The sequence below is a fragment of the Haemaphysalis longicornis genome, unplaced genomic scaffold (assembly GCF_048455015.1).
Source record: "Haemaphysalis longicornis isolate Haplotype H1 unplaced genomic scaffold, Haemaphysalis longicornis Haplotype H1 scaffold_11, whole genome shotgun sequence".
NCBI classification, from domain to species: Eukaryota; Metazoa; Arthropoda; class Arachnida; order Ixodida; family Ixodidae; genus Haemaphysalis; species Haemaphysalis longicornis.
This window is the reverse complement of record NW_027526214.1, coordinates 127722237-127743594: the sequence shown is the minus strand read 5'-3', so window position 1 is coordinate 127743594 and position 21358 is coordinate 127722237. Positions and strand designations below refer to the sequence as shown.

Genomic DNA, 21358 nt, shown 5'->3' with positions numbered 1-21358 from the left:
TTCCTCTTATATTTTTAACATTCTCCCGGCCACGGAATAAATGTAGGAAGACGTTTGACATAACGCCTAAAGTTCACTTGTCAGCAGTCATCCATTGCTTCTGCCTTTGGAATAGACAACAGCCAAGCCTTTTAGTCCAAGTTCTTGTGAGTGGTCCATTGTGATCCCGATCGATGTCATGCCCGTATTAGCCGCATCAGAGTATTCTATACTTATGCTTCCAACGATGCTTGGAGCGTCTGTGGAACCAGCGCATTGATGAATCCGACCAGAATAGGTTGCTCGTCTGGACCGTCTTCCGTCCTGGATAACGATATTGCAGTCTTAGAAGAATTCAGGTGTAGGCTGGGTGTTTTGATGTGTTTACCGATTTTTCTATGTAAGGCTTGTCCTTTCTTTCTTGAGTTTCGGATCAATTGGCAGGTTATCATGCATTTCGGTGGATCTTCATTTAGGACACGCGCAAATGCTTGTCATAGGTCCTTCCGGCTTCGCTGTTTTCGCCGTCTTCGTTTTGGGGTCGGGGCTATCAAATCCTCAACTTTGGCCTCGGCAAAGAGAATCAATTCTGTACTAGTGCCACCGCGATGTCGACATAAATTTGAACGCTTGGAGGATGAGTCTGGGGCTGCGTGGATGTGTCGGCTCATCTGGAAAGAAACTGGTCAACGGTTTCTGCTTGCAGGTCTTCATGAGGTTGTCCGTTGCGCATTGTGCTTCTTTTCGCCTCATGAAGACTACACGAAGCGGAAGCCTTTTCTGGTGCACCGACTGCGTTGTCGTTGCTCCGGTGACCAATTGGAAAAATTTCGTTTTCAGAAGTAAAATTGTCTGAACCAGAATCAGAAGCAGATGTCTCGTCAGGTGATGCCTTAATTCGTTGTTTGAATGAAGCACTCCGTTGCGTTACTGGTGTCCCCTGATAAGCTTCTTTGAAGGGTGTCAACAAATCAATCTTCCTGTTGAGAGAGTCAGTGCTCTGTACTGCCGAGTCATTGTTGTTGGAGATACAATCCTATGTTTTCAGTGATATTGTTGCATTGTTATTGTTGAAATGGTTTTCCAACTCGGGAAACAATCTGTTCATTCTAAATTTGGATAACAGGATGGAATCTTCGAATTCTAATGCGATTCCATATTCCTCGGTTAAATGATTCAAATCAACAAGTTGTTCAATACTGCTGTCAAACTTCTTTACAATATCATGTGTTTCGAGTAGGCGTTTCTTTAAGAAAATGAGCTTACAGATTGATGGGGACTCGGCGCTCATCTCAGTTTTGATGTCGTCAATCAGTGTGGTTACGTTCTTTCGGACAAGGCTCCGTCTTTGGCAAATGGCTTCCAGGTCCATTCTCGACGTCGTTTACGTCTACGTGGTCGTCAGGAAGGATCACGGTCGGTGGAAGGTCGAAGCCGCTGTCGTTGACTTTCAGTGTTCGCGAGGCGTCCGCGAAGAATCGGTAAAAGTTGTTGAGGGCGTGGTATCCGGTACACGTTTGGTGCGTCCTCAATTCCTTGGGTTTTCTTCGCAGACGCTTGCGGTTGATGGTCAGGAGCCGTAGTTCCCTCGCAGCCGTGTCACTCACGTCATCGTTGATGGCGGTCCGCACACTCCGTTCTTCAACTGTGTAGATCTTCTCATCCTGGTCACGGCACCATTTTGTTGAAGAACCGAGGCGAGGACCGCGGGACGTGAGCGAATCTTTAATGGCGGATGGATCATTACAATGACGGTCATAGTAGGAGGCAGCTGCCAAGCTACCTGTTCTTCCTCTAATATTTTTAACAAGGCCCTTGGTATGCGGGTAATTCCGGTATACAATGCAGTGTATCGGCACTTGCAGCGATTTTTGCTTCAACATTTTCTGTCTTTTTAAACGTCGTAGTGGAGGTATCCCGAAAACATTTCACCACCTGAACACGTTTAACGTGCGCCAAAGTCTCGACACAAGTACGTTTTCGCTTTTCGCCTTTATCCGAAAAGCCGCCACTGCGGCTGGCATCGAGCCCAAGCCATTGGGCTCTGCAGCACAACGCTTTAGCCACTCCCCCACCACGGCGGTTCTTCACACTTTCAGCCCGTGGTTCTTGAAACCGAGCCCACGATATCGTACGCAGTTCGGAAACGCTCGAGCGGTGAGTAAATAATGTCGCTGCCGCATTCTCCACGCGATTTGTATCGCCGCCACGGAGTACGGGGAAGGCGGTGCCTTCTTTTACACACCTTTCAACTGAAGCCTCGTGCCGCAATCGATATTTCGCGCGGGAGGGAAGTGCCTCCCCCGAACCCCTCGACGCAAGTTAATTTAAACGTCAGGCCGAGTTCCCGACGCCTGGTTGGTCCCGAAAGTCCTCGGCGGTAAGGGTGGGAAGAAAGGCGGCAGCGGCCGCAAGCGCTCCAGTCGTCACGCACGGCTTCATTTCGAGCCTCATCGCGCTTCGGGCTTTTCACGCCGCGGTGGCCGTTGCGGCTGAACCTCAGCCCACGAAAGAAAAGTTCGCACAACTACGCCGGCAGTGCACCTAAGGAGAAGGGGAGCTCAGACAGCCATCCGAGTCGGATAAATTTAAGTGCCTGTCCAAATGCCATTGACGCCGAAGCGGTCACAACTGCTTCCTGGCTTTTGCCGGCGCCGTCCTAAGTTCTTTTCCAGGCGTCATCCGCTCATTGCGAGTGTAGACGCGCCACCCTGTGGAGCTGCGTGCCGCGCCGAAACTACGTTGCTTAAAGGGGTCATGCAGAAAAAATACAAGGTTGATTCATTCGAAAGATTGCCTCGTTGAAATCATAGTGACACCACTTTTAACGCACATTTCACTCAAACCGGAATGGCCATGCGATCCACTAGCTCATTTCCCGCAGCAGAACCTCTGAAGTCTTATTCCCACCTGCGCGACTGGCTGAGGCCGCAAAAAGCAAACGCAAATTAGGCACGGCTTGAAAGCTTGCCTAGCTAGCGCTAAATGTTATGGATATTCTTTTCACAGCAGTAAAAATTGTGCGGTAAACAATATAAGTAACAAATGCGCACTGCTGTTGGTACTGAACGCCCTATGCTTGCTTTAGCTGCACAGGAGACCGGCGCTTTGGAGTTGTCTTAGGCATAACTCACACAGCCGTTTTTATCCCCCGCCACGTCACCGTCTTCCGCCATGGGCGATGGTTTTTCAGGCGATTTCTCGCCGAAAACGGTGCGGCAGCAATGGGGAGCAGAACTCTGTTCTGTTTCTGTTTCGTGAACGCGATGGGACCACGCTCCGCGGTAAACCTGCCAATGAGAAAACACTTTTTACGGCTAAATTTAGCGAAAAGTGAGAGTACGTAAAAATCCAAGCAATTTTCTTTACATTTCAGAAAAAGCACGCTCAATCCTAGGCTAAACTGATCACTAGGAGGACGACCCAGTACTCTGACGAAGAACTCCAGTACGAACGCTACTCCTTCACGTCTCCGTCGCGGTTCTTTGCCGTGACGAAGGAGGGGACGACTGTGTTGATTAGAGCTGACACGACACTGGCGTAAGAGATGTTGTCTTACGTGACCCTGTTAGTCTAGGATACTTCATGTTCACGCAGCGATTACTTTCTACAGTAACAAAATCAAGATTGGAGCAAATACGGTCAAAAACCAAGAAACGGTAGGCAACGGTCCCGTATGAGTATTGTGCCGCCATCTGGGAGGACTGACGGCAAGCAAGGCGGCAGAACCGAATGACGCCGAGGATGTTCGTTTGAATGCCTGCACTTATGACTTCATTGCTGACGCCCCGAAAACACACGATTTGGAGGAATCAAAATTTTAACGTAAACTGATTAATTTAAGGATAGGAGAATGGCCAGCCCATTTATTATGGGATTGTGAAGTGCGACCAGCGAAGCTTCAACCAGGACCGACCTTCCGCCGTGGTTACAAGACTCCCATACGCAGTTACGACTCTCATCCGTCCAGCAGGTACTAACGGCTCTCGAATGGCAGCCCCGGAGAGAAAGCTGCGGGCCGGCGCCCTCCCTTCGGGGGCAAGGGTGTCCAGCCCCGCAGTGAGTAGCGAAAGTGTTGCTTAGTAGAATGCCACCAGGATCGACGAGTGGCTACGTCTGGGCGTAGTGGAGGCATTACGCTTGTTGCCGGCGATCATTAAAGTCTCTTTAACTCATTCACCAGTGAATAAAACATTGTATGCTGCTGGAAAATCGCTAGGGGCACTGTAAAACACGAAATCTTTTGAATAAAATGACACGATCTTCCCGTAGGGGAACCCTGAGTAGTACGCGAAGCAGCCATGCGGTCTATTCAAGGGCCCATTAGTTTTTAGTTCGTCGTTTCCGTTAGGTTGAGGTACGTAGGTACCGTTATATTTACAGTTTGGTTTCCATGGTAACTACCACACTTTTCACTTACCGGAACTACGAAATGGGAAATTGCGTTGAGCCCATGGCTGTTTCGCATAGTACTCAGGGTTCCCCTACGGGAAGATGGTGTAATTTTATTAGATAGGACGGGGCTATGTCCCTCCCTTGTCGTTGTTGCGCCGTCCACACCACCACTGCGCATTCTCGGCTTGCTGAACGCCCGGTGGTGTCTTACCCTTTAATGGCTCCTGGAGCGACAGTGTTATCGGTGTCTTCCTGGGCCGTCCCGAGATGAGCCGAGCATGCGCAGTGGGGGTGTGAACGGCGCCACAGCAAGGGAGGGACGTAGCCCCGACCATGAGATGCTGGAGCGACAGTGTTGCCGGTGTCTTCCTGTGCCGGCACGAGACGAGCACGCTTCCCCTTAAAGGGCTCCTGGAGCGGTAGTGTTGCCGATGTCTTCCTGGGCTGGTGGATGGACGGACGACGGACGACTGAGCCGAGAACAACAGACGCTTTGCATCTAAAACAAACTTGTATTAGATGCAAGGCATCTCTTAGTCGACCCTCCGTCGTCCGGTGCGTCCGGCCTTCGCACCTAACCTTCTCGTCCCCCTCTCCACGCCAGTTGTGATAACGCCGCTCTCCTCCTCGCCGCTCGGCTCGTCTCGTGCCGGCTCAGGAAGACACCGGCAACACTGTCGCTCCAGGAGCCCTAAGCATCAAGCAGATTTAGGGGAAATCCCCAAGGTGGAGTAAGTTTCTGTAAAGGAAAGTTTGACGTCCAGTGGGCGTGGGAACAGCGCAGAAATGCGGCACCGTAACTTTGCTCGCTTGTTCACACAGGTTGCTTCACTTCTCTTCTGCTCGTGGCTATCACCGACTGCTGGGCATGAGCCGCGGCCAGTGCTTCTACCTGATAGCGACCAGTTTTCGGCCAGTCCAGGATTGTGCCGGCAACACCCCTGCAACATCTTCCCGAGCCAGGCGGCCACTTCATTGGTTGTGACGTCATGGCGAGCCCAGGATAAAAACGGATGGCACCAACCTGGCCTCTCCAGTGGGCGTGGGAACAGCGCAGAGATGCTGCACCGTAACTTTGCTCGCTTGTTCACACAGGTTAGTAACAATACTTCTTCATATGCAAAGAAGTCAAACAATGCATGCTTGATGCTGTTCCCACGCCCTGGAGTCTTGTTGTCACTGTTAAGTGAATGTGTCGATGTTATATATATGCTTGCCTTGCTAGCTGGCGACGTTTAAGAAAACCCAGGGCCCAATAAAACGTTCCAGAGCCGGACGCATCTAATAGGGCTCATGAGCAAAAATTTAGTGACATGTTTGCTCTTCTGCAGAGCGTGAACTCTCGAACCGAAAAAATGGAACAGGACCAAGTGAAGTTAATATCTAGCGTGAATGAAATTAAAAACAACCAGGAAGCAATCTAGCGCAAAGTTAACGACATCGACCGTAGGCTCGCCGCTGTCGAAGCAAAAGCGTGTGACAATGCCAAGGTCGGGGATGAACTTTTGCAGCTGAGGCAGCTAACCGACCATCTCAGCAGTGAAAACGCTAGGTTACAGGATGAACATTCTCAGCTTGAGGATAGAATGAGACGCAGTAACCTCTTGTTTTACGGTTTGACAGACTGTCCCCAGGAGAAATGGAACCAAACTAAATAAAAATTGGTTAAAGAGATCACTACCGTTTTTAAGTCAGCAGTGCCGAGCGAAGCACTTGAGCGAGTACACAGGCTTGGAACGTACAGGCCCAACCAAAATAGGCCTTATATTGAGAAGTTCGCATCTTTTTTTTTTAAAGCAGGAATTACTATCGCTCAAAGGAAAATTCAAAGAGACTGGCATCACTCTAAGTGAGGATTATTCCCTTCAAACAGGGCTCGCGCGAAAGAAGCTTGTAGAATTTGCCAAACAAAGGGACGTTTCCTTCAAGCTTCGGTATAATAAGTTGCTGATAGGTGATAAACGTTACGGTTACCATTTTTCTGACGACAGTGTGTACGAACTTGGCGGCGCCTCTGGGGAATTCGTTAATCAGCAGCTTTCTAACTCGCAGGCCAGATGGGATTCTTACTACGTTGCTAATGGGGAATACAGGAGGGCCACAAAAGCAGCAAAGGAAACCTATTTTAATAACACACTCCCCAATATGTTAGCAAACAACTCGAGACAATTTTGGAAGGTGGTGAATAAAAAAGATACTCGCGAAATAACACTTAAAACTTCGGACGGGTTAACCCATAAAGATGACTGCGCTGTTATTCTCTGTGACACCTTCGCGGCAGCAGTGTCGGGTTTCCTCAACAAAGGATCAAATCCTGTTTATCAAGCTAGCGGTTATCTCCCGGTGGAAGCAATTCGTTTCGACACAGCAGGCGTACAAAAAATAATAGAAAACCTTAAAGTCTCGTCTTCTTCCGGAATCGACAACATTACTTCCAAGTTTCTAATAAACACTAAAGTCTACAGCCCCATAATCTTCACAAAAATATTTGAGCAATCTCTGGAAGCAGGCTGTCTTCCGGATGATTGGAGTGTGGGAAGAATTATACCATTCTTTACGTCAGGTGATAGACTTTGACCGGAGAATTACAGACCAGTATCTATGACTTCGATACCATGCAAAATAATGGAACACGTAATTTATTCGCAGCTTGTAAAATTTTTACAGGGCAATTCTTTCTTTACTGATTCGCAGCATGGATTTCGTAAAAACGTTTCCTGTGAAACGCAACTATTATGTTTTATTCACGATTTGCATTCTATTCTTGACAACGGCACACCCATTGACTGTATCTTTTTTGATTTCTCAAAAGCATTTGATAAAGTACCTCATGATTTACTCATTTTAAAATTACGCAGCCTCAATATAGATGATAACGTCCTCGCGTGGGTGATTGCTTTTCTCATTAACCGTTCCCAATTTGTAACTGTTAATAACTTTGACTCGCCCAGGGTCCCGGTTGGCTCTGGGGTCCCACAGGGCTCTGTGTTGGGACCATTGCTCTTTCTGGTCTATATAAACTATTTGCCTCTAAACATTACTTCTTCAGTAAGTCTTTTCGCAGATGACTGCGTAATTTATCGGGCAATTAAGGGTCATTCTAGAATTGCAGGCAGATATGGATCGGGTTCAGAAATGGTGTGAGACTTGGGTCATGACGTTAAACGTTAACAAATGCAAGTACATGTACGTTAACCGTCACAGCACTAGTATCACGGCGTATCAAATCAATAATGTTCTTCTCGAAGCAGTAAACTCGTATAAGTATCTGGGTATATACGTAACTTCTACATTATCTTGGAAGACACACATTGAATATATTGCAGCTAAAGCTAATAGCACGTTGGGCTACCTTCGAAGAAATTTTAATCAGGCACCCGTTTCCTTGAAACTCTTACTTTATAAAGTATCGGTACGTAGCAAATTAGAATATGCGGCATCTGTTTGGGACCCTGGTCATGACTCGCTTATCTACGAATTAGCGCACTTCATCCTTTCTAATTACCAGCGCACCTCGAGCGTCACATCAATGAAAACCACACTAACATTACCCCTACTGTCTCTTCGCAGGAAAGTGTTTCGGCTGTGTCAATTTCACAAAATTTACTTCACCAATCCATTACTCAGAAATAGATTATTGGCCCAACCAACTTGCGTTTCCCCTCGCAGTGATCATCGCCATAAAGTAGGACTTCCGTCAGCGCACACCAAGTGTTTTCAGGAGTCATTTGTGCCAAAAACTTCTGTATGTCGGACTCATCTTCCTCATGATATTGTTGGTATCAAAGATGCTGCTTTATTTAAAGTTGCTGTCACTTAATTTTATTTGTACGTAGCATTAGTTCATCCCTGTAGCAAGCGATGTTACTTGATTGCAATTTTTCTGTTGTTGTATTTTGATTTGTATGCTGTACATGTATGTATGTACCCACTCCCCTCTGTAATGCCCTCGGACCTTGAGGGTAACTGAATAAATAAATAAATAAATAAATGCAGCCATACGGCTACAAAGGAAAGCTATACAGCTTTCTCGGAAACTTTGCAGTTGAAGAAAAATTCGTCCTGGTCCAGGATTCGAACCCGGGACCACTGCTGAACCGGAGGAGTCACTCTACCAACTGAGCTAACTAGGAGGCTAGTCGTTAGTAGCGCGAAAGCGAATTGATCAACAACTATGGCTGCATTTAGGTGGATGTCAAACTTTCCTTTACAGAAACTTACTCCACCATGGGAATTTCCCATAAATCCGGTCGATTAACACCTGTCCTTCACTTCGAGTTGTTGATCAATTCGCTTTCGCGCTATTAACGACCGGCCTCCTGGTTTTAGCTCAGTTGGTAGAGCGACTGCTCCGGTTAAGCAGTGGTGCCGGGTTCGAATTGTGGACCAGGACGAATTTTTCTTCAACTGCGAAGTTTCTGAGAAAGCTGTATAGCTTTCCTTTGTAGCCGTATGGCTGCATTTAGATGGATGTCAAACTTTCCTTTACAGAGCCCTTACCAGCTGTGATAACGCCGCTCTCCTCCTCGCGGCTCGGCTCGTCTCGTGCCGGCTCAGGAAGACAGCGGCAACACTGTCGCTCCAGGAATCCTTAAAGGGGAAGCGTGCTCGTCTTTTGCCGGCGCAGGAAGACTGCGGCGACACTGTCTCTCCAGGAGCCATCTCATGGCCGGGATGTTCGGACTCACACTTCGAATGAACATTCGTTCAAATGATGTGTTGGTCAACTTTCTGATGTGCGCTGGTGCTTTTGTTTTGTGGAGAAATTGCGGAGCTGCATGTCTTCGAGCCCGGCCGCAACTGGCAATGTTCCCACTGCTGTGGCGTGTCCGGTCGATTCTGATGAGTCATTTGGAGCTTGAGTTGGCTGCTCTAGGGGAAGGGGCTTCCTTTTGCGTTGGTCTACATGCTTTATAGTGGTCAGGAGCAACATCCTGAGCGCTACTCTAGTGCCGTACTGAGTTCAGTATAGTTTATGAACTGTTTCTTTGAACACTGGTGAACTTTGTGTGACTAGATTTGTAGTAGCTTGTTGGCCACGCCAAAAAATTTGTGCAGTGTGTCGAATGATCATGTTACATGCAAACTGATTGGATAATTTTCTGTTCTTAGGGCAGCACTGTTATTACTAGTCGCTGCGCCCTGATATGTGGGTTATAATAAATTCTCTTTGCCCTCTCATGGTCGGGGCTATGTACCTCCCTTGTTGCTGCGACGTCCACACCCCCACTGCGCATGCGCGTCTCTCCTCCATTCTCCTCTCCTCCAGCGGTATAAAAGCAGGTGCGCGCGCTGCGCGGCGTTCAGTCTGCCCCGAGACACCGCCTGCAGCGGTTCTGCTCCGGTGTGGAACCTACACTGAACCCCCATGCTTTGCATCACCCCATAGTTCCGTTCGGGGAGATGGTGTAATTTTTTTTTGTCCTCATGGCCGTTTAACTTTCCCTGGCGTACCTGGGTGTGTGTTCCGTGATGTTCCTTCATCTACTCTACTCCTTTACTTGGCGCTGTTTTCGACATAATGAATGAACTAACCCAGCTTGCCGTCCTTCTTTGTGTGCAGGCCCTCTTTATTAACCACAAGGTTTTCGCAACGTGGCTACCGGCCAATGGGCTGCCAATGCGCTGAAACACCCTGAAGTGTTTCGTATATGACGCATGTTCTCAAAAATAAGCACAGATCTTCTGATTTCGGTAGTTTGTGTTGAAAGCAAATTTAATTTCCCAAGACAATTCCCCCTGCAAAAAACTTTTCTTGCAGTAGGCGCTACGAAAGAAGACCTATATACAGACTATCACCCGTAGCAACTGCTAGGAAGGGTAGCAGTGTCCATAGGTGCCAAGGTTAACGTAACTGTAACAGCTTCTACAATTTCTCATGTTTGCTGGTTCTTACTTCGAAATAACACGGCTGCGCGCTTAAACGTAGGGGCACCACCACAAATGCATGCGCGGCAATGGGTGGACAAGTGACTCAGGTAACGCGGCGCACGAACCAGCAAACACGAGAAATCGTAGAGGCCAGCCACATTTTAAAAGCTGGCTCAGACTGCATCAGTCACCCGCCTATTGATTTGCTTAGCCGAGAAGTCGCATAGTTAGATGCGCAGTTAGCGTGATTACGGTGCCTGTTCAGGGCATGCGTATTGGAAGGCTTAGGCCGGGATAAGGTTTGCCGCAACTCGCGGAATAACTTTCAGGAATGACGTCATTGCACGCCTCATTCAACCAAACTGCATGACATGCCGTTTTTTCAAGTTCATAGACCACGATATGGCTTTTGCGTCGGTAGTCTGAACGTTGCCTTGCCCTTGAGCTATCTTTGATGCAGCCATAATCGCTTTTTTCCCCGCCTTTTGTGCTCAAGAATTGTTATTCTTGTTTCCTGTATGCGCCGCGGAGTGCACCGACAATGTCGTATGTAGGGCGTTCCGACTGGGCGATGGAGTATTAAACTTTTGATGTGCTCAATAAAAGCCTGTTGCGTGTCTGCGCTTGTGTAGTCTTCACGTGTTCCTGTCCCAGTCACTTTGCGGGCAGTTGTTTGTAGGATAGATTCTGAATTCTGAGGCGTCCGGTCACGGAGACACAGGAGCAGCTGGCCCGTGAAGCCCATCAAGAAGCTTTTCAGCTTGCGCTTCTTCCCATCAATGTGATTCGGATAGCCGTTCTTGCATAAAGGAAGGCGACTCTGAGCCGACCTCTGTCGCCTCCGTCATCTGGCTGGTAGCGTGGTGAACCGAGCGGCCAGCAAATGTTGCGGCCTTGAAGATGACGACAAGAAGCCGAACTTGAATAAAGCTTGGGATTGGGCTAGTTGGTTTGACATCTCAGGGGGAAAAACAGCGCAGAGACGGGGACTAACGGACGAAAAGACAGTAGAAGCGCTGACTAACAACTGGGGGTGCTTTATTGCGTTCTGCAATTTATACATGAGGAAAAAGGGATGTCACAACCCTAGGAAAGGAAAAGAACACGCTGAAATGATTTGCACTGTGAGCGAACAATGAGTTTTTCAGAACCTGTCAAGCGCTATCTGTCGATATACGCTATTTCTTTTTGAAGAAGTGCGACTGAAGCCTGACGGACACATTTCTTTCTTCCTTTTTTCGCTATTGAGTAGGCTTCGAAAATCTCGCGTGTGCGTGATTCCGTGTAGCGCTTTAGAACCTTGGTTCTGTCTAAAAATGGGATGCACCCACATGCCTTGCAATGCGAGACAAGGTGGCTCCCGCTGCCGACACGTAGAGCATACGCATGCTCGCGCAGGCGTTCATTGATGCATCTTCCCGTCTGTCCAACGTACACAGCGTCGCACTCTAGAGGAATCTCGTAGACCACGTTGGTGCGGCAGGGGACGAAGCGCGTAGCATGATTAGTGCTGCAGTCCGCCTTAGGTGGTGTCGTGTCATTCACGGCTTTGCACATTCTCCCTAGCTTGTTTGGTGCGGAAAACACTGTTCTTATTCCAGCCTTTTGTGCTATCTTCTTGAGCCCGTGCGACACTTTGTGCACATATGGGATGACGTTGATGCGCCCACGCCTCGTTTCCTGCGTTTGAGGTGCTTCCTTAGATGTCGTCGACTTCAACACGCTCTCCGCGACAGTGAGCAGCAAAGTCCGCGGGTAGCCTGCGATGAGAAGCCTTTCGGCCTGCGCCTGCAGAATCTGGAACATTCTGTGGTGACATGAACGAAGCACAGAATTTTTCAGGGCTGCCCGCACGATGCCTCGCTTAACGAGCTTCGTGTGGGCGGACGAGAACGGCAGAAAACCTTTCTGGCTTCTGGGAGCATACTCCCAGCATACATGGTGGCCACAGAAAGTCAGGCTCATGTCCAGGAAACGTATGGTTCCACGCTCAGGCACTTCCGTGGTCAGTGAAAATGGATTCAGCACTGAGGAAAAAGCATCGAGTAGCTCACCCACTTGCTCCGCCTCTGCCCCACATTTCTTTTTGAAGACAACTAGGTAGTCGTCGACATAACGGAACGTCTTCACGACGCTCTTCCCTTCCAAGGCCATCTGAAGTTGTCGGTCCAACGATGCCAGCAGGAGGTCACTTAAGACCGCCGCAAGGGACGACCCCATGCAGACACCTTCCTTCTGCAGGTAGAGGCTGCCACTGTATTCCACATACGTGGAGTCCAGATAGAAGTTCAGGGCTTCTAAGAATTTGCCAGTGCTGATTCCGCATTCACTTTGGAATCCTACATTGCCGAACTGGTCCACCGCATCGCTGACTGCCTTCAGTACAGAGCCACGTGGGAGATTGTAGTACAGGTCTTTGATGTCGATGGAAAACGCGTCCAGAGTTTTTGCTGAGTGTGACTCGAGAAAGAAGTCAGAGACTTCGCAGGAGGATCGCACAAGGAACGGGTCGTCCACGCTTAGCCTTGCAAGGGGGGCCTGAAGAAAGCGGCTGAGGGCGCGCTGCCAGGAGCCTCTTTCTGTCACAATCGCCCGAAAAAGGGCAACCTTCTTTGTGAGTCTTCGCTGAGAAGAACACTTGAAGGGTGGCACCCTTATTCTTCTTGAGTGTTGACGCTAACTTTGACAGTCCCCACCTCTCACACCTCTTTGACGCTAACTTTGACAGTCCCCACCTCTTCAAGTGTTCTCAGCGAAGACTCACAAAGAAGGTTGCCCTTTTCGGGCGATTGTAACAGAAAGAGGCTCCTGGCAGCGCGCCCTCGGCCGCTTTCTTCAGGCCCCCCTTGCAAGGCTAGGCGTGGACGACCCGTTCCTTGTGCGATCCTCCTGCGAAGTCTCTGACTTCTTTCTCGGTTCACAGTCAGCAAAAACTCTGGACGCTATTTCCATCGACATCAAAGACCTGTACTACAATCTCCCACGTGGCTCAGTACTGAAGGCAGTCGGCGATGCGGTGGACTAGTTCGGCAATGTAGGATTCCAAAGTGAGTGCGGAATCAGCACTGGCAAATTCTTAGAAGCCCTGAACTTCTATCTGGACTCCACGTATGTGGAATACAGTGGCAGCCTCTACCTGCAGAAGGAAGGTGTCTGCATCGGGTCGTCCCTTGCGCCGGTCTTAAGTGACCTCCTGCTGGCATCGTTGGACCGACAACTTCAGATGGCCTTGGAAGGGAAGAGCGTCGTGAAGACGTTCCGTTATGTCGACGACTACCTAGTTTTTCTTCAAAAAGAAATGTGGGGCAGAGGCGGAGCAAGTGGGTGAGCTACTCGATGTTTTTTCCTCAGTGCTGAATCCATTTTCATCACCACGGAAGTGCCTCAGCGTGGAACCATACGTTTCCTGGACATGAGCCTGACTTTCTGTGGCCACCATGTATGCTCGGAGTATGCTCCCAGAAGCCAGAAAGGTTTTCTGCCGTTCTCCTCCACCCACACGAAGCTCGTTCAGCGAGGCATCGTGCGGGCAGCCCTGAAAAATTCTGTGCTTCGTTCATGTCACCACAGAATGTTCAGGATTCTGCAGGCGCAGGCCGAAAGGCTTCTCATCGCAGGCTACCCGCGGACTTTGCTGCTCACTGTCGCGGAGAGCGTGTTGAAGTCGACGACATCTAAGGAAGCACCTCAAACGCAGGAAACGAGGCGTGGGCGCATCAACGTCATCCCATATGTGCACAAAGTGTCGCACGGGCTCAAGAAGATAGCACAAAAGGCTGGAATAAGAACAGTTTTTTCCGCACCAAACAAGCTAGGGAGAATGTGCAAAGCCGTGAATGACACGACACCACCTAAGGCGGACTGCAGCACTAATCATGCTACGCACTTCGTCCCCTGCCGCACCAACGTGGTCTACGAGATTCCTCTAGAGTGCGACGCTGTGTACGTTGGACAGACGGGAAGATGCATCAATGAACGCCTGCGCGAGCATGCGTATGCTCTACGTGTCGGCAGCGGGAGCCACCTTGTCTCGCATTGCAAGGCATGTGGGTGCATCCCATTTTTAGACAGAACCAAGGTTCTAAAGCGCTACACGGAATCACGCACACGCGAGATTTTCGAAGCCTACTCAATAGCGAAAAAACGAAGAAAGAAATGTGTCAGTCAGGCTTCAGTCGCACTTCTTCAAAAAGAAATAGCGTATATCGACAGATAGCGCTTGACAGGTTCTGAAAAACTCATTGTTCGCTCACAGTGCAAATCATTTCAGCGTGTTCTTTTCCTTTCCTAGGGTTGTGACATCCCCTTTTCCTCATGTATAAATTGCAGAACGCAATAAAGCACCCCCAGTTGTTAGTCAGCGCTTGTACTGTCTTTTCGTCCATTAGTCCCCGTCTCTGTTTTTTTCCCCCTAAGAAGCTGAAGGAGAACTTAGCTTCTTTACTAGATGAGACGAAGCAAGACAAGAACAATGCCCCGACGTGCGAGGTTACAGCACACGACTCGAGCAGAGCGACAGCATTAATTAACGCTCCAACAGGAGTGAACTTCTGCGCTTTTGGGGGCTCTTATTAGAGAGTTTTAGTATGGCGTTTCTGCGCTCCGCTCAGCAGCTAAGCGGAGCGGGAGTGCGACTGCGCATGCGCACTCCGCTTGGCGGCTAAGCGGGCTAGCGGAGGGAGCAACACGGTCCGCTATAACGCAGCCTCAGCGGAACGTCGCGGCCCTCTCCGCTAGCGCGGCGGGGCGATGCGGGCGCCCTCTCACGTGCGTGCTTCCACTCTGATTATTCTAAGCTGGCTGCCACGCCTGCGACAAGCGCCGCGGCTTCAGCCTTTTGTTTGACGCGCAAACAGCGAAAGCGGTTCTGCATCGACGAGGGCTTGTGCTAGCTGCGAGACGTGGCGACTGCGAACCAATTTGAAAACTACACAGAGCTATACTAGTTCACTCTATAGCGTCAACCGCATGGAGCGTTTTCTGCTCGCGAAAACGCGCGGCGCACGGCACAGGCACGCTGACGCTGCCGCGTAACCACCCGCACGCTGCGCGCGCCGCGGCCGGCGGCGGCAGCATGGCGGCGGCTTCGGCAGCGAAGTGGGGCCGGGAGGTCGAGCGACCGCTTCTAACTGCTCTCTAAAATGGCGCTCAAGGCACGCACGGAGTTGCTTGTGCGGTAAAGGAGCTTATAATGGGGGTGAAAACTGTACTACAAAACATCATCCGCGCCACTAGTGAAAGCGCCCATTCAATATCTGCTGGGGCGGTAAGCCTAAACATCCCCGGTGGAGCGAGGCGGCTGTCTCGAGCGCTTCGAAACCGCCGCCATGAGGCGCGCGCCTCCCCATTCGCGTAGAGTTCCTGTATATGCTCCCTACGGGAGCACTTTAGGGAGCATATACAGGAACTCTACATTCGCGCAAGTCGCCAGGCTCCTCCCACTGCCGCGCGCGACGCGCGTCAAAATCTAGCCAAGGCAGATGCTGCTGCGGGCGCGGAATCGTCAACGCGGGCGTCGAAAAAACGCACGCGCAACGCCGGCTCGCGCGAATCGCGTGAAAAAACGCTCCACGCGGTTCGGCCTTAACAAAACGCCGAGTTGGATCGTTGCCGTCGTCGAAAAGGATTCGAATGGAGCTGGGGCGCCACTTTGTTGGCTATTGCGTGGCTATGATCCAGTCGAAAGTTTTTTTCATTCATTGTAATTGACCAGCAACGCAATACGATTACACGTGTCAATACTTAATAAACAAATGAGGTATACGTACTGATTTTACTTTGTTAAAGTGGCGAAATGGTTTTCGGTTCTGTTTCATTACGCCAAACTTGGCCAGACGGCGCTGCTAGTCCGAAAGGTCCGGTCCGCTGCGCATTACGGTTAACTAAAAAGAGAAAATCACTCGCCGCTCAGCTGAAGCTTAGTGGGGCAACCCGGAGTGGAGCGCAGCGTAAAAACGCCAAACTACAACTCTTTACCCACAGCGCTAACGGTCAAACAAGCGTGCCCGCTAGTTTTTGCACTTGGCGCGACATGTTACAGACGCACACAACGCTCCTTCCAGAGTTCGTGAGGGGTCGGTAGCAGTGGCGCACGCTGAGTGCGAGAGAGGGGTGAGACGAGGTCTCCGCCATGGTGTCCGCGTCCTTAGGACAAGTCTCTGCATGCCTCGTCTGCTCCGCTGAAGTTTAAATCACGCCAACAGAGAGGTGCCAGCGATCCGGTCTTCGTTAGGCATGTAGAGGCGTGTTGGCTGCGAGCCTGAGTCACCGACACGGAGGCGACCACTCAAAAGGCGCGCGTAGAGGAGGCTTCGCCACACAGCAGGGGAGTATTGCACGAAGCACAGCGGCGGGCCGATTCGTAACAGCTTCTCCGCCGTGGGTCCGAGATCCCGATGGAAAAGGGTCATCAACCGTTGTCCGGAGGGATGCTTTCGGAGAGAAGTGGTCGCCAGACGCTCGACTCTACGCCTGGACTGTACGATACCGTGGTGGAGCTCCACCGGGCCAGTCACAGGACGGCTCCCGAAGAACGTCTCTGGCTTGGTCAGGCGAGCAACAGCACAACACGGGAAGACACAGACGCATCGCCGGCAAGTTCGAAGACAAATCCACACTAAAGCTTTACCTGGTTTTTAGTTGCAAAAAAATACGCGAATAACAAACTACAGGAGTTATGTTTTAGCCCAGCAGAACTTTAGCTAAGCACGCAAACATTTCGCGTGATTGCAAATGACCCATACAAAAAGAAATGTAACCGTAAAGGGCGAAACTTGCTTCAGGAAAAACAATGCAATTGAGGTAGTAAGGCGTCTAAGGCCACTTTCTCGCGCTGACAGCTGCAATTTGAGCTCTAGTCATTGCCCTGAGCTTTCCCCATTTTTAATAGCACCCTCGGGGCGCCCGCTCTGTGATGGCTGCAGCGGCCGCATGAGGGGACACCGGCCATTCTTTTCGACAAAGGTCGAGCGTGCGGAGAAGCGAGCGAGATTCTCCAGCGTTAAAACGAGATGCGCGCATTCCTTCGTGGAGGCGGCGTTCCCTTGGCGCGATGCGAGCTCACGGCTTTGACCTTTTGACCCTTTGACGAGTGGAAGTCTTTCCTCTCTCCTCATGGCTCGCCATTTCCCGAACGCCTTCGGCAAACGAACACCGAAACGTGTTTACGTTCTGTCCTCTACACACAAAACACAAGTTAGCCTGAATGGGAGTTTCTTGGCTGGAATACGTCTTTTAAACTCCTCACGATAGGCGGCCTGCTCCCACGTGTGGTAGTATGATGGTGAAAAAACTGCCAGTTTACACCGGGGGCCACAAGCCGTCGTAACTAAGCGCATTTACCACGGTTGTACCTCTTCACAAAACGCAGTATCTGGCTGTGATTACTGCGTTTGTCCTAATGGGAGTATTAAAAACTCCCACGCCGCCTCCATTTCCTTCTCCTCCTCCTTCACCCCTTCCTCCTCTACGCGTCCTTACAAAATGGCTGCCAGTTGGTGTCGTGTGTCGTGAGAGCTCCAGCGTCCCCGAAAATTTATTGCCGGTGCGAACTTGCGGCCGCACCAACGGATGTGAAGTGCTTCCCAACAACCGAAGCTCGTTGCGAACATTGTGGAACCAGCCTGGACTGACGTGCGACGGACTGCAACGTCGCCTCCGTGTCACCGACATTCGAGCCGACGGAATAACCCAACGAGCCGACGTGAGGCCTAAATGCAGTGATCGCTGAGAGTGGCTCGTTAAAAACAACGTGGTTGTGCCTCTGCGAGGTGGTTGAATGTAAGATTTTCACGTTTTTTATTGTACGCAACATTTTGGGAGACTTGTGCCCCTTCTAGCGTCAAATAAACTCAACGTGTTTCCCGCGCCACTGCACGGGCGATTCTCCGCCACTGGAGGTGAGCGTTGTGCGTGAAAGACGGCACCATGCCCGGAACGTCATTGGGGCGGCCGAACGGTGTGAAAGCAATGCGTGTTTGCGCGGGTCTGCAGCAGAACACTCACTCATTCACACTCGCAAGCAGAATGAAAACTGTCCGAACTCTGGACGGCTGTTAGGTGTTTTTGTTAGGCTGTGTCTGTGGCTTATTGGCAGGCGAGGGTGAAGTTGGCCGGTCAAACGTCGCAGGGCGGCCGCTTTTCTTGAGAAGTAGGTGTGGTGCCAGCCGCGCCTGCTACGAGGAGGCTGACTGCCGCCGCGTGCCGCCGGCGATTAATTGCTTTGACTGGAAAGGGAGAAGGTCGGGGCTCCGTGGGAGCTCTCCGTACGCTAGGCGCGTGTAACTATAACCAGCAAACGCCATTCGAGGGAGCATTCTGTAGAGTCGACAGACGACTGCTTATTTTATTTTTTTTTTTGAAGGGGGGCAGGCGCAGGCGTCACACCGACCGAAATTTTTCCTTAACTTTCGGTAAGGGGAGAGAGGGGCAGTGCAGGTGGTAAAACCTGAAGCTCGTTCCCAGAACACTACACGCAAGGAAAAGAGGGAAAGGAAGCATTTTGAGAAGTTGGTCGCCAAAGGGTCTCGCACCTTTTTGAACAGCAGAGCACTTCGTTTTGACGAACTAGTGAGCGCAGGTGTCTCGGACAGAAGTGCAATTTTGCGTAGCTTTAAACAAACATTCAGACATTACGGAAAGTTGGACACAAGAGTGACAAGTTCAGCGTCTTTACAGTGCCGTTTCTTTTTTTTTTTTTCAGGTCAGATGCCCAATATGCTTATGTATTTGTTACCGCAGATTTAAAGCGTTTTGCTATCCCTCTAATGAATGTGCTGCTGTGGCTTCCAGGGGAACGTGCCAGGGGATGCGGCAAAGTCAGCGTTTGGGAGGTAGGTGCGAGCAAACAGCGCACCGACGACATGCTGACCTCATTGTATGCAAATGGCTTAAATTTTTTTCGTTGAGGAGTGTTGTAGTAGATAAAGTTCTTACCAAGATACCTTGTGTTCTCGATGTAGGTGTTTTGTTGATTCAGTGTTTTTATTGTCTTATTAACGTATTCACACGTATATCGTATTCATGTAATTTTTATGCAATAAATTGACTGTGCAGAAAACAAACTTTTCACGTTTCGCCATTCAACGTTTGAAGCGGAAAAAGACTAGAAATTACGTGATCCCAAACGAAAAATAAAAATGCGGCCTGTGCCCTTATTAAGAACTCCCAAATGCAGTAATAAATTCCACTGCAGCGCATATATATGAAGCGCACAAAACACACACAAAAAAAAACCTCGAATGCAGGTCAACACTGCTCCCAATGCGCAACCTGAAAACTCCCAGTTGGAGGAAACAATACGCTCCCAATGTTACCCCTGGAAACTCCCTTTGTAGTGGCAGTAAAATGAAACTCCCATATGCTACTGAAAAAACTGCCGAAATAATGGGAGTAAGGCGAAACTCCCATTGGAAGGAGTTTTGAAAACTCCGAATTCGTACTGAGTTAGGACACAAGCCATTTACCGTATTTACCCGATTCTAACGCGCCCCCGATTCTAACGCGCACCCATTTTCCTGGGAAAAAAAACCGAAAAAACTTGCACCTCCGATTGTAACGCGCACGGGACTTTGTGACCCAGACAAACGGATGCGAGAGAAACGGGCGATTTATTTCCCGAAGTAATCTCACTCATCTCGCTCCTCGTCGCTCTCCGCTGACCACAACATCTCGTCCTCGGTGCCTTCAAGCACGTTCGCGATGCCACCCACACTTCTGAACGAACGTTCAACCATGGTCGATGGAATCGTGGCCCATGCCTCGCACGCCCATCCCGAGAGCTCATCCAGAGGTGCACGCTACAGCCGACCGCTCGTTTTGAACGCGTGGGAGCCGCTGCTGCCATTGCTGTTATCAAGCGCGCAAGTTAAACCATTTGGCGATTTGTGTGCACGCCGATAGAAAAGTCTAGGCCCCTAGGCTTACTGCTATAGTGAACTAGAATAAGTATTCTAGTTCACTTTACTTGCTGCGTCCGAAAAATCGTTGCTAAAAGTTTTGGCGCCATCTTGGGATGGCGATGGCGATGGGTGGGACGAAATTTCCGCTGTTTCGGCATTTTCGGTTTTGTATCCGATTCTAACGCGCATGCGATTTTTCGGCCTATTTTTTCGGAAAAAAGTGCGCGTTAGAATCGGGTAAATACGGTACTCCCATTCCGGCTTATTTGTGTTCTGTGTGTAGGCTTCCGCTGGTCGGTTTCAGACTTCGCCTCAGCCACAGGCGACATTGGTATCTCAACTTGCTTAGCCCATGTTGGCCTATCGTCGAGAGCATCAGCCGGGACTGACAAGAACACGACATGCTGATCAGACACCCCGTAGCTTTTAACAGACCCTATTGCGTCGTCCCTCACCTTTTCAGCAACAGCCTTAGTAAGCGAATGCCAAAGGGTGTGCTCGTTCTATTTTCCCAATACGCGGCATCCAAGCTGCCATGCCTCAAAAGACGGCTCAGCCGCCCGCGTCAGGAGAGTTTCAACGAGCTCCGCTGACCGTTGCTCGAGGTCGGGTGTTTGAGCTGCTGACAGGTCGGAATCGGCTTGCTCAGTGGCGAGGTCATGATTACTCCCAACTGAATCGTGGAAACCGTTCGCGGCCTCGACTGCAAGCTTTACCCCATCGTCGCTCGATTCTAAATTGCCGTCTGAAGAAACACTTTTCGTTTCAGCGGACTCGTGCGCCTTTCGGAAGCCTCATGGTTTACGCATTCCTGCGGAACGTCGGTAGTTCGCGAGTTGCGCGCGGCCGTTTTCAAGTCCACGCGTGAACTCTGAGTGAACTCCGCGCGTGAATTCAAGTTCTCCGAACACGGCGCTGACACACCTCCGCTCTCAGTGGGGGCCTCAATGCAGCGCTTTTTTAGGGGGGTGCCATCTCTGACGATTGCGACGCAGGCTGCCACCGAATCTGGCGGAAGGGCTGTCGGGAGCTAAAAGGGGCCGCTAAATTTGGCGGGCAGCCATTTTGATTCCCTGCCGAAATTCAGGAGCGTTGGTTACGACGTCTTGCCATGCACACGTCCCGTGGATTTGGCCACTTAGAAGCGCTCCGAGTTGTTAGTGGTGCTTCCGGGGTTTAAAATTGGCTACAATTGGTTACAATTGGCTACAATT

At 50.2% G+C, this 21358-nt stretch overlaps 1 pseudogene; it reads left to right on the top strand.

Annotated features, from left to right (window-relative positions):
- Positions 1-5160: 5160 nt before the first annotated feature.
- The window catches only part of LOC144160806 (uncharacterized), a 247821-nt pseudogene continuing 231623 nt past the window's right edge, over positions 5161-21358 (top strand).